We start from the raw sequence: 10,850 nt of genomic DNA, 5'->3' as shown, positions 1-10,850 counted from the left end.
GGTTCAGACCAAGCTGTCTGAAACTTTTGTAAAGTGCCACAATATGCCATGGGCCAACAAACCTGTTCATTCACAATATTCAGTTTCAGGTATATCTAGCTCCTGAAATATTAGACAAAACATCAATATATTTTAGACAATCTGCTTAGATATCTTAACTGAGTTTGACTTACTAGAATACGGAGATGAATTTCATGCAAACAGATCCCTCAGAGCTCAGTATCTGTTTCATGTGAAGATACTTTCTTCCATGTTCATTAAAGCATAACTTTTAATTTCTCCACCTAAAAACATTACTTATTTTTGCATGAAAAATACAAAGAGAAAACAAATGGTTCAAATGATTGCTGAAGGGCTGGAGATCCTTTCACATGATACTTAGCTCCTAGAGACACACATCATTCATTCAAATCCAGGGCATATTGATAGAAGCTCTGCTGCTGCCAGCTGTTCACTGGGCCGTACAAAAGGACAGCTAATTTCAAGGCAAATCCTAGTGGACAGGCATCCATCACATGGAAAAAGTCACCGTCACCGGCTCTCAGTTGCTGATACACGACACAATGGAGGCTAAAGTAGCTTCAGGAGAAATACATTATGGAGTGCTAAGTCCTGAATTGGAAACAGTTTGATGGGACTGTCTTTCCTGATGAGTTCACGCTCTAGACTATACTAACATGGATCTACAGCTCTCAGGACTCCAGCCAGCACCTCGGCATGGGGCCATGCTGTGTGGGACCGCCCTGCATTCTGCCTGCACATGGGCCCGCAACAGAAAAACCCAGGGCCAGATCAGGAACGAAGACTTCAGTTACCAAGCCCCTCGGGCAGTCCCTCTATGAGCAATTCAACAGTCTCCCATGTAGTACACAGATACCCAGGTCCTCAGGTTTCTCACCTCTGCTGAGACAAACTTGTGAATGATGCAGAAGGCCCAGGGGGAAAAAAAAAACCAAACAAAAACCAAACACACACACACCCCCCCAAACACCAAGAAACATTTACATTGTATTAGAAAGCCACATAATGTTTTGTCATGGGTTATCTAGAACAGAAAAAACCCACTGTTTTACACTCATTAATGACATACAATCCCACTTACCTGTCTTTTCCTATACTATAATTAAATCAAATTAACACCAGAGAGAAGGGGGGGAAAAAGCTTAGACATACCACAATGCACTACTAAGCCATGATTAATAAATGCTCAGCTCCCCAAGGTTCTCTGAGCAGCATTTAAAATAGGTTTAACCATTAAACACATGTGCGGTGGGAATAGGTCTTTCATTGCCTGTTTCCAACTATTAGAAAAACAAAAACCGCCACAAAAACCCCCCACCCCCATATTCCTGCTTGTTTTAAAGCAAGCTTTTGAGTGCTCAGGCAGACAATCTAATTCTGGGTTAAGTTGAATGGATTCTTGACCTACAGCTGAGAAGAGAAAGTTCCCATCACATGCTATGTCTTCAGGTCACATTCAAAGAGAAACCAGCTCAGCTGACCAGCTTACCACAGGTACATAAAAAGCCTTTTTCTAAAAGCAAGGAATCAAAGATCTGTCACATGCGATCCTAAATGCATGTAGAGTGAGACTACATGGAAAAGCTGAAAATTCACAAGCTCATTTCAGAGCTTTGGCTGACTCCCAAAAATATGAGGTGATTTGATCAGCTTTGCCTAGTGTTTCTGGTAGAAGAGTTAATTATCTTTGCTTTGGAGACCATGTCAGGAAAAAGGCACATCTCACAGACATGGTGGGTTCAGCATCAGATCCACACATGCAGAACCACACACAGGTAGGCTGCTACATAATTTGCACGGTCCCTGGAAGAAGCATGGCCAGAACTGGGTGGCTCTTGCCAGAACAATTCACTCAGCCCATAAAACTTGTTTTTCCCGACAGACATACCTTGCCCACTTCCCTTTACATGGCTCTCACACATCTTTGACTTGATAAGAGAGGGATGCTTAAGAAAGACAGCATCTGGAAGTGGCTAGCTGCTGCTAGAACAATTCTGGGCAACTCAGGACTGTTTCCTAAAGGAAAGCTAATGACAGCTTTCCTTTAGGAAACAGTCCACTAAGATCAAAAATCTTAGAACGACAGGATACCGCCCTGAAGAAAGGAGTTTGAGCTGATCAAAGGATTTTCCACTAGTGTTTATAGTGATGTTGACACTTCGTTAGCTTAAACTCCAAATACCTCAGGCACAGTCTCTAAGAGCTATATAAACAGAAACCATATAACCATTTTCCCTTCGTGTGAAATAACTAAGTTAACAGTAATCTCGGGGGAAAATAACAGCCTTAAGCTAATCAGCTGATCATTGCAGTTTTTCTTGAAAATCTCTTTCTTTAGCTGCTCTTCTTATGACCGCTAGACTTCTAGTTTTCAGAATCAAGTCACAACTCCTTTTCCCACACAGTGCTTTGCATATTGCTATTGTAATATTTAGATGCTGATTTCCACAAAGTATGTGACTCAGGATAGCCCTCCTCACAGGAGGCAAATGTCTGCAGTTCTCTGTCAGCAATGTTCTGCCTACATGTTGTGATGGCTGCTACGCAAACTGAAGCGCACCTAAACCCGCGATTAAGCCCCTGTGGAATTAGTGTGGTTTTCTTTACGCACTTGTATGGTAGAAAGAAAAAGCCTTTATCACTGTAAACTCTGATAAACTAGATTTTGAAAGTGATTATGGTCTCTGTTGCAAAACAATTCTTTACAAAGTCTACTAGTGACCATTTTATGAATCAGCTTAATTTGATGAGAACTTGTAGTAAAAGTATAGCCACTGAAGATATACAAGTCACTTTTACTGTAAAAATTAGAATTTGTAGTTAACTCAGAATGGTTTTAAACATTATTAAAACTATAAATATAGGTATTTAAAAGTTATTTTAAATAAAGTTCATTCTACTGTCTGCAGATTTGTCTTTCTCAGCCGCAGAGAGATGGCACCATTTACGGAGGGGGGAGGCAGGGAGGGGAGGTGTGTGGATAAAAATCACTCCTTACGCATCCTAGGATGGTGACAATCTAATATACATTGTTTAGGGGATTTTTTTTTCTATGCACTTCAAGAAGCCCAGATTCAAATGTGACAGATCTTTAGGCTTCAGTAAATAGCTTCTGCTATTTACTTTCTTATTTGTCTACAAATACACAAAGCCTCTGCAATCACATTCTGATGGTAGAAAAAACAGCTACTGCAACCACTGCATGAGTAACTTGAATTTATTACATTGCATGACTTGGGGCGGGGGGTGAGGGTAGAGGAATGTCAGACGAGGGTAAGCCTTTCTGCTCTTTGTGGCCGTGTTTGGAGCGTGGACAGAATGAAATTCTGGTGAAGCGATTACGCGGAAAATACGAGATTCCTGCACTCCCCATGTCTTTTACTCCGGTTTATGTTAGCGTTTCGGCTCTTCGCTGCAGTCTTTCTTGTAACCCCCACATACAGACACCAGCACAGTGCTGTCCCGCCCCAGCGCGGTCCAGCGGCGCCGTCGGCCCCCGGCGGACCTGCACGCTGCGGCACGGCGCTCTGCCGGCTGCGAACAACCAGCCGCCCAGCAGGGACCTTTGGGCATCGCCCGCTCCCTGCGGACAACCCAAAAATTCTTACTCCGTCGTTTTCCCCCGTTAAAAATGTATTACCGGGGACTAAATACTTGCCGCTGCTACCGCCTCCCGCCGGGCACCCCTCTTCTCCCCACTGCCAGCCCCCACCGAGCCGCTGTCACTGCTCTCCCCGGTGAAGCCCCTCCAGCAGGGCGAGCTCAAACACCGCTCCCGAGCCAGAAGGGCCCCGTGGCAGGGGGGTCAACTGTGCCAATCCCCTTTTATTTAAAGGCATCACCGACGATGCAGCTCGAGGCTCTGTCGCCCGACCCCCTCTCCCCGCGTCCCAAAGCGGGTGGGGGGGCTCTGCAAACAGACCGAACCGCTGACTAACGGTCGGGCCCCGAACAGCCTCCGCCAGCCGGGGGACGACGGGGCGCTGGGAAGAGCGGCGGAGGCTCGGCAGCGCCAGGAGGGAAGCCGGCGCCCCTCGGCCGCTCCCCCGGAGCCGGCGGGGCCCCTAGTCCCCCACCCCGAGCAGCTCTGCCGGCGAGGAGCGGAGCGGGCCGGCACATCCTCAAGGCTCTCCTCGCCCAGCCGTACCCCTGCCTCCTCCCCGCCGCCAAGCCAGCTGCGACAGAACCCTCCCCGGACTACGCGGCCCTCACCGCACCTCCGACCCTTACCGCGCCGGCTGCCGAGATGTCGCCGCCGCGGCCGCTGTGATTGCGGCAGGCGCCGTGCGGGGTGAGGCGACCGCGGGCCGCGGCGGGCGGAGACTGGCGCCGGCCAATCGCGGCCGGGCGGAGGGGAGGCCGGACACCCGCCCGGCCGCACTACGTGCCCCAGCAAGACCGGCGCGCCCCTGAGCTCGAAGGTCGGCGGGGGCCTTGCGCGCAAAGCACGGTGGGAGTCGTAGGCCTCCGGCTGCCCGGCGAGTCGCGTCGTCCCGGGTGCACGTGGGGATCCCGGCTCGGCTGGGCGCGGGCTCGTGCCGTGCCTGCCCGCGGCGTTTGTGCATGTTGTGGGTTGGGCCCGAACTCGCTCGCGGCGGCTGTGCTGTCCCCTTGGAACAGCCCTCCTGCTCTTTCGGGGCAGGATGGAGGCAGGAGGCCCAGAACGGGAAGGTGGAGGCACGTGTCAAAGGGTAGTTCATGAAATGACGGAAGAAGACTAAACGCCTCAGCGTCGTCCTTGTGCGCTGAGCTGCCCAGCTGAGCAGCGGAGCGCCGGCGGAGCGCGGCCGCTGTGCCCGCCCGCGGCCCGCGGCCCGCGGCCCGCGGCCTGCTGCGCAGGGCTGCCTCGGCGGCGGCGCGGGAATCCGCACCTACCAGCAGGGAGAGGTGTTGAGGATTTTTTGGTTATGTACTGCGAAAAGCCCGAGAAACGCTGCTGTGAAGTCGTCTCCATTTTTAATGAGAGAAGGAAACAAAGATCCCTTCTGCGAAGTAGAAGCACGTGCTTTTTGCTTAATAAACCACACAGAAAGGCGCACGCCAGCCGCCCCCCCCTTGCATGCTGACTATTGGTTAAAACAGACAAGTTTGCATTTTGTTACCAACTACGTTTTTGAACATCTGCAGAAAGACATAGTTTTGCTCTGAGTTTGCCAGTTGCGTTATTTGCACTGTCTCAGCTTTGCTTACGATCACAAATGTAAAAGGTCATTACAGGTTAATCATCAGTACTTTTCTAGAACTTGGAGACCCCAGTAACCTGCCGTGCCTCCTGACACAAGTCAAGCTGTTAAAATTCAGGATGGTTCAGAGATGAGACGGCCTTCTTGAACTGACAAAGACCATCATGGTGATGATAAAACAGGAAAAAAACAAGCCCTAAACCTTCCTTTCCCCTCAATTTTATTTGAGCTTAGTAGCCACATGGGTTATGCTTATGTTTTGAGTGTCATCCTCCAGCCCTGAGAGTTATCTAATATCAGTTAAGAGCATTGCTGACCCGTCATCCAGGTCCAAAGGTGTTTTTCATATTTTTTGTTGTAGCTGGGCTACACGAGGTAAGCACACCTTGTGTCAGCTGTCACTTCTAAATACTCAAATAATATCATTGCCAAATAACCTGTCTAGAAACTCCACATTCATTAACATCAGCAGGATGTTCCTCGTCGTGAAAAATAACACATGGGAAGACCCCTAGAGGAATCCTGCCTCTCAGTCAAACGTACCAGATAGGTGCTAAAGGCACTCAAGTAATATTCAGATTTTTACTACTGAGTGCGATTACTTCTTTGATGGCGTTAGAAAGGCATCAAGCCTGCCTGAATCGGGTGGGAGCTTTGTGTAAAGGAAGGATACGAATGGTGTTGCTGGGTATGTGGGCTGAAGTAAGCAAAGAGAGTTGCCAAGACGCGGTTGTGGGGAGTCTCAAACAGAAGCGGCTAGATCTCCTGCAGCAGGAATCCAGCATGGTCTTTGTGGCCACTGCTACCATGGAAGAGCAGAAATGAAAGAAATAATGCCTTGTCAATCACACAAACACACATGTTATGGCTATGTGAACAAACATCATATTTTTTAAAAGAGAAAAGTTCATAGGTAGGTAAAAACACGATGCATTTATGAAGTGTTTTGCTCTGCTCTGACAGTGCTAAAAAGCAAAAGTAGTCATCACCCACATGTCTCATAACAAAACTTCAACTCTTGAATGCAGTTTCACCAACCCACCAAAGCCACACGCTACAAATGAGAACTAAGACGCTAGCAAACTCTGAAAGTGTTGCTCAAATGAGGAAAAAAAAAAAAGAAGGTGCAACTTAAAAACTGCAGATAAAGTGAGTTCTTTGGTAACAGTGAGATTTTACCAACCAAGGATGTGAAGTCCTACAGACCACAAGGCTGCCGAATGGTAAGGGTGGGTAGTTTAGCTCCGACTCAGTTTTGCTAAGAGTTCTCTGAGAGGATCCTCACTCCTACTTCCAACACTGCTGACACCGCGCTGGCTTAACGTGCTGGCCTGGTAGTAGTAATTCTGGTAAAGCATGGGTTTCCCCAGGAGAGGTTTTCCAGATTTCTGGCAGAACTCTGGAGATGTTTTAACACAGGTGTTTACGGTACCGTACCACTAACCTTACAACTGATGAAATTTGGACTCTAAAGTCATTAGTTTTGCCCTTAATCTGCCAGGAAAGATATTTACAAAAATGTACAGGAAGTCATGCTGGACTGCACATACATTTCTCCTTTAACAGCATCTGAATAGATCAAGAGGGGTTTTTTAATGAGTCAAGGACATTTTTAGCTGGGAGAAAATGGACTGGGATTATGAATAGAGCTTACTTAGGGAATGTACCAGGGAGCAAGGTGTAAAAACTGAATGCGAATCAGGTGACTATTAGATTAAAAACTACCTAATGAACTGCAACACTCCCATAAGACCATAAATTCTGTAGAGAATTTTTTTTAAGGATGTTTTCTACTTCTTGGAAAAATTGTCACCAAATGTTATCGATCATTTTCAAAAGGAAAGATAGAATGAATCCATAAACATGTCCCACATGGATGAATCTGAAAATAAAAGAAAGATAATTATTTTATTCATTAAGAGGTTTTTTAAATTGTTTCATTCACTAACAATGTTTAAGAATGTAGGGGACCAAGACCACACTAGTTGTGTTGGATCCAGAGCTGATGAATATACTGTTATTGCAATACCCATATGCTTATTCGGCCACTCAAACGCAGGTTTGCTCATGCAGTCACTTGTTTAAGGACATTTTAGGCTTTAACGTGCTTTGCCATATAAATCCCTTTGTATGTTTGCATATTTACCAAGACAATGCCTTGAGTAGGTAAGACAAAAGGCAGTCTCTTCTCTTTCATCTCCTCTTTAGTGCTTAAAAGGATTTTCCTGAGCCTCTCTGTACACAGACAGCATGCCCCCAGCCCCAACAGGGCAACGAACTCCTTCTACAAGATCATCAAGTTCTAGTAAATGCTGGATTCTTAATCCAAATTTAAGTGATTGCTTAACATTAGTCCTAGACTGCAGATATTCATGTAATTTTAAGATTTCTTGACTTATTTTAAACATTTTAACGAATGCTAATTTTTTGTAGTTGCACTAACAATAACTTTTAGTAAAACAAAATAAGAAATTCTGAAAGAAAAAGCTAGTATGTACGGTAAAGAGTGGGAGAGGTTTATGGTAAATGAAACAATGAGCTGAGCTCGGTCTTTCAACATCTTCACCAGCAATGAGATTAGATGTGTCAGACTCATAATGATGCATGACTAGCTGCCTTGTAAAGGCAAACATTAGACATGATTATCCCAAAGAGTGAAGATTTAGTTCTCGTTTTAGCAAAACTAATAGATTAACAAGGGAGGGATCTTGGCTATCAAATGATTAAAGGAAAAAACAACGTTCATCTTTATTTTGGGAGGAAAATCGGAAGAGACTTAAATGAAGTGATCTTAATTCTGAAAGACAGTTAATGGCAGGCATATCATCATGGAGGTAAACTGAGATTAAGCAAGTCTGGGATCCAGAGGCTTAGTTCACTTACATCACTAGGGGAATATATACGTATACATTTTGAGAGGGAATGAGGGAAAACCTTATCCCTACAGCTTTGTACGTGCTTTCTTCAACCATTTTGACAGATTTAACTACATTTGAGAGTGTTCAAGATAATGGGTTCCTATTTTTTTTTTTAATAGGTGAGCAAGTAGAGGGGAAAGTCTTGAGACAGCACCAGAGGAAAACAGTAAACACAATGACCCTTTTTAGAGAAAGGGAGAGAAAGGAGAAAAGAGTGAGAGCAGATGATCAATTTGTTCCTTTTATATATACTTTTAGAGAGAAAATCCTAGATGTATGTGTCTTGATATAGAATATCTATATACTCTGCATATATTTGTATCTACATTAATTTTATTCATTAGCATAAATGCTCCAATTTGGCTCCCCAGCACTTAGCGGTTCCTAGTTAAGTTTTGTGTATATCACATCAATAAATAACTGAATGAACTGTAGTGTAGAAAAGAACAATTAGAGGTTGCAGAAAGATCATTTATGAGAAAAGATTGAAAGACCTGGGGCAATTTAGTATAGGCAAGCAAAGATCCAAGAGAGACACTGTTTTAACATGACACGTAATGGATTGCTGCAAGAGGATCGTAAAAATATTTTCATGTCTCCAGAAAACAGAACAAGAAATAACAGTCTCAAAATGCAACAGGTACCTGTAAATTAGAGAGTGGAAAGCATTTTTTAACTATAAGGTACTAAAGCACTGGTCTAGGAATGGTCCTTAGCATTGAAGCCTACAAACATGGCCATACAAACATATATTCTTCTAAGACTAGAAATTAGATTTTTTTTTTTTGTTCCTTTCTCCTGTGGGCTTTTTGGGGAAAGACAACAATCTCCCAGGAAATGTAATATTTCGATCAGGTCGATTCTCCAGGCAGAGCTCTGCCAGGGAAGGGGAGATGAGGTTTACTCTATGAGACTTTGTGTCCATTTCTGTTCCAAAAAATAAATAAATAAGTAAGAGTATGAAAGCATGCCAGGAGAAGTCAGTCACTGATTTCTCCATCATTGCAAAAGGAGCGTGCGCAGCACTGACACTCAACAGAAGAGTAAAGATACGACTGAAATGTACCTGGTAATTTTCTTTACGGTGGAAGTATAAATTTGGTGCAAAGAATACAGGGGAAATACTTCTACCCTGATCTGGGTCAAAAGTAGGGGAATAGGAACACATATAGATACATCTGTTGAAGAAGACAGAGCTTAGCGACATCCTGATCTAGGATCTGTCTGCACATAACAGTTTTATATTTGTTTCTGGGAAAGTCTGAATAAGTATGCCAGAAAGTTTAAGTGCAAGACAGTCAGGTCGCTACATACACATACAGAACAGCATCAGCTTCAAACCAAGAAATGTGTCCTTGAACGTACACTTGCACGGAGAGCTGAGAAAAGGTTCATCAGAAAAGCTAAGTGCACTCAGTTTAGGGCTCAGTTTTTATCCTACAGAAAACATGAAAATGACTCCTATCCCCTTTTGCATCTTGTCTGCAGATGACACCTTTCTACCTTTGTAGCCAAGCGCTGAGTTGCATGGAAAAAAAAAGGTTTGGAGTAGAATAAAGTAGGTGTGAGGTGATAGCCTCAAATATCCATATGATCAGGAAATTCAAGGGAAGGACAATGTGTGCTGGAAAAAACAAGCAGAGAGGGAGAAGGGGAAGAAGTCTAAAGGTTAAAAGACTACAAACATGTTCTTACAGACAGTGGCTTCTGAATAACCTGTGTGATTACACAATGGGAACATATTTTAAAAATGGTGGAATAAAGTAATAGACTTAACTATGTTATTTATTGCAAATCTAATTCATCAACATTTCCATACTTATAAAATATCCACTGAAAGCTCTGAAAACAAATTCCCAGTTATGAAGTGTATACACCCAGAATAGGATTCTCTGAACTCGACTTCTGTTGTCTTTTTTCTTCATCTCAGGAATTGTGGGAAACCTCATATCTGACAATCTGACATACTTCCTAAACCCCACTGCATGGATCCCCTTGATAATGACTGTTTTCCTGCATACAATGAATGTCTAAATATGTGATATATTTGCAGGATCATTGTGGATATCTGCACTCGGATTCCAAACAGCCGTAATTACCCATTGCCACTGTCAGGAAGAATGCACTTTTCTCTCTCCGTTGGTTAAAATACACATCCCTCCATATTAGATTCAGGCTTGCCCAGTCAATCTACACATTCACAGCTCCAGGATTAATCCATGTAATTCAGAGTTAAGCCAGGAATTTGCCAAACTGGCCCAGTGAAGACTTTCAACCCACCACTCACATCACCAGCCGCCCTTGCCTTTTGTGACAGCAGCCTGTTGAATTTTTTGTTAGCCTTGGATCTGTTACCCTCCCTTTCCAAACTTCTCATAGTCTATATGGTCCCTTTCAGCTGAGGGTGGTTAGGAAGATCTCGGGCAGTTACATTGCACTGGAGTTACTGAGTTTCCACCCACAGGAGTGAGATCGTGTATGCAGAAGATAACAGTTTCTTAGTAAAAAACTCCTCCTAGAGACATGCTGCATGCAAACTTAGGTGCCTTCAGGATAGATAAGACCTTTTAAACTTGTCTTTCACAGTTCTACTGCCAAAAAGGAAAACTTACATCTTTAATGAGAGGAGTGTTGATCTGCTGGAGGGTAGGAGGGCTCTGCAGAGGGATCTGGACAGGCTGGATCGATAGGCAGAGGCCAACTGTATGACATTTAATAAGGCCAAGTG

Source organism: Phaethon aethereus, assembly GCF_964289735.1.
Source record: "Phaethon aethereus genome assembly, chromosome: 5".
NCBI classification, from domain to species: Eukaryota; Metazoa; Chordata; class Aves; order Phaethontiformes; family Phaethontidae; genus Phaethon; species Phaethon aethereus.
Note: the sequence above shows the minus strand (reverse complement) of the source record.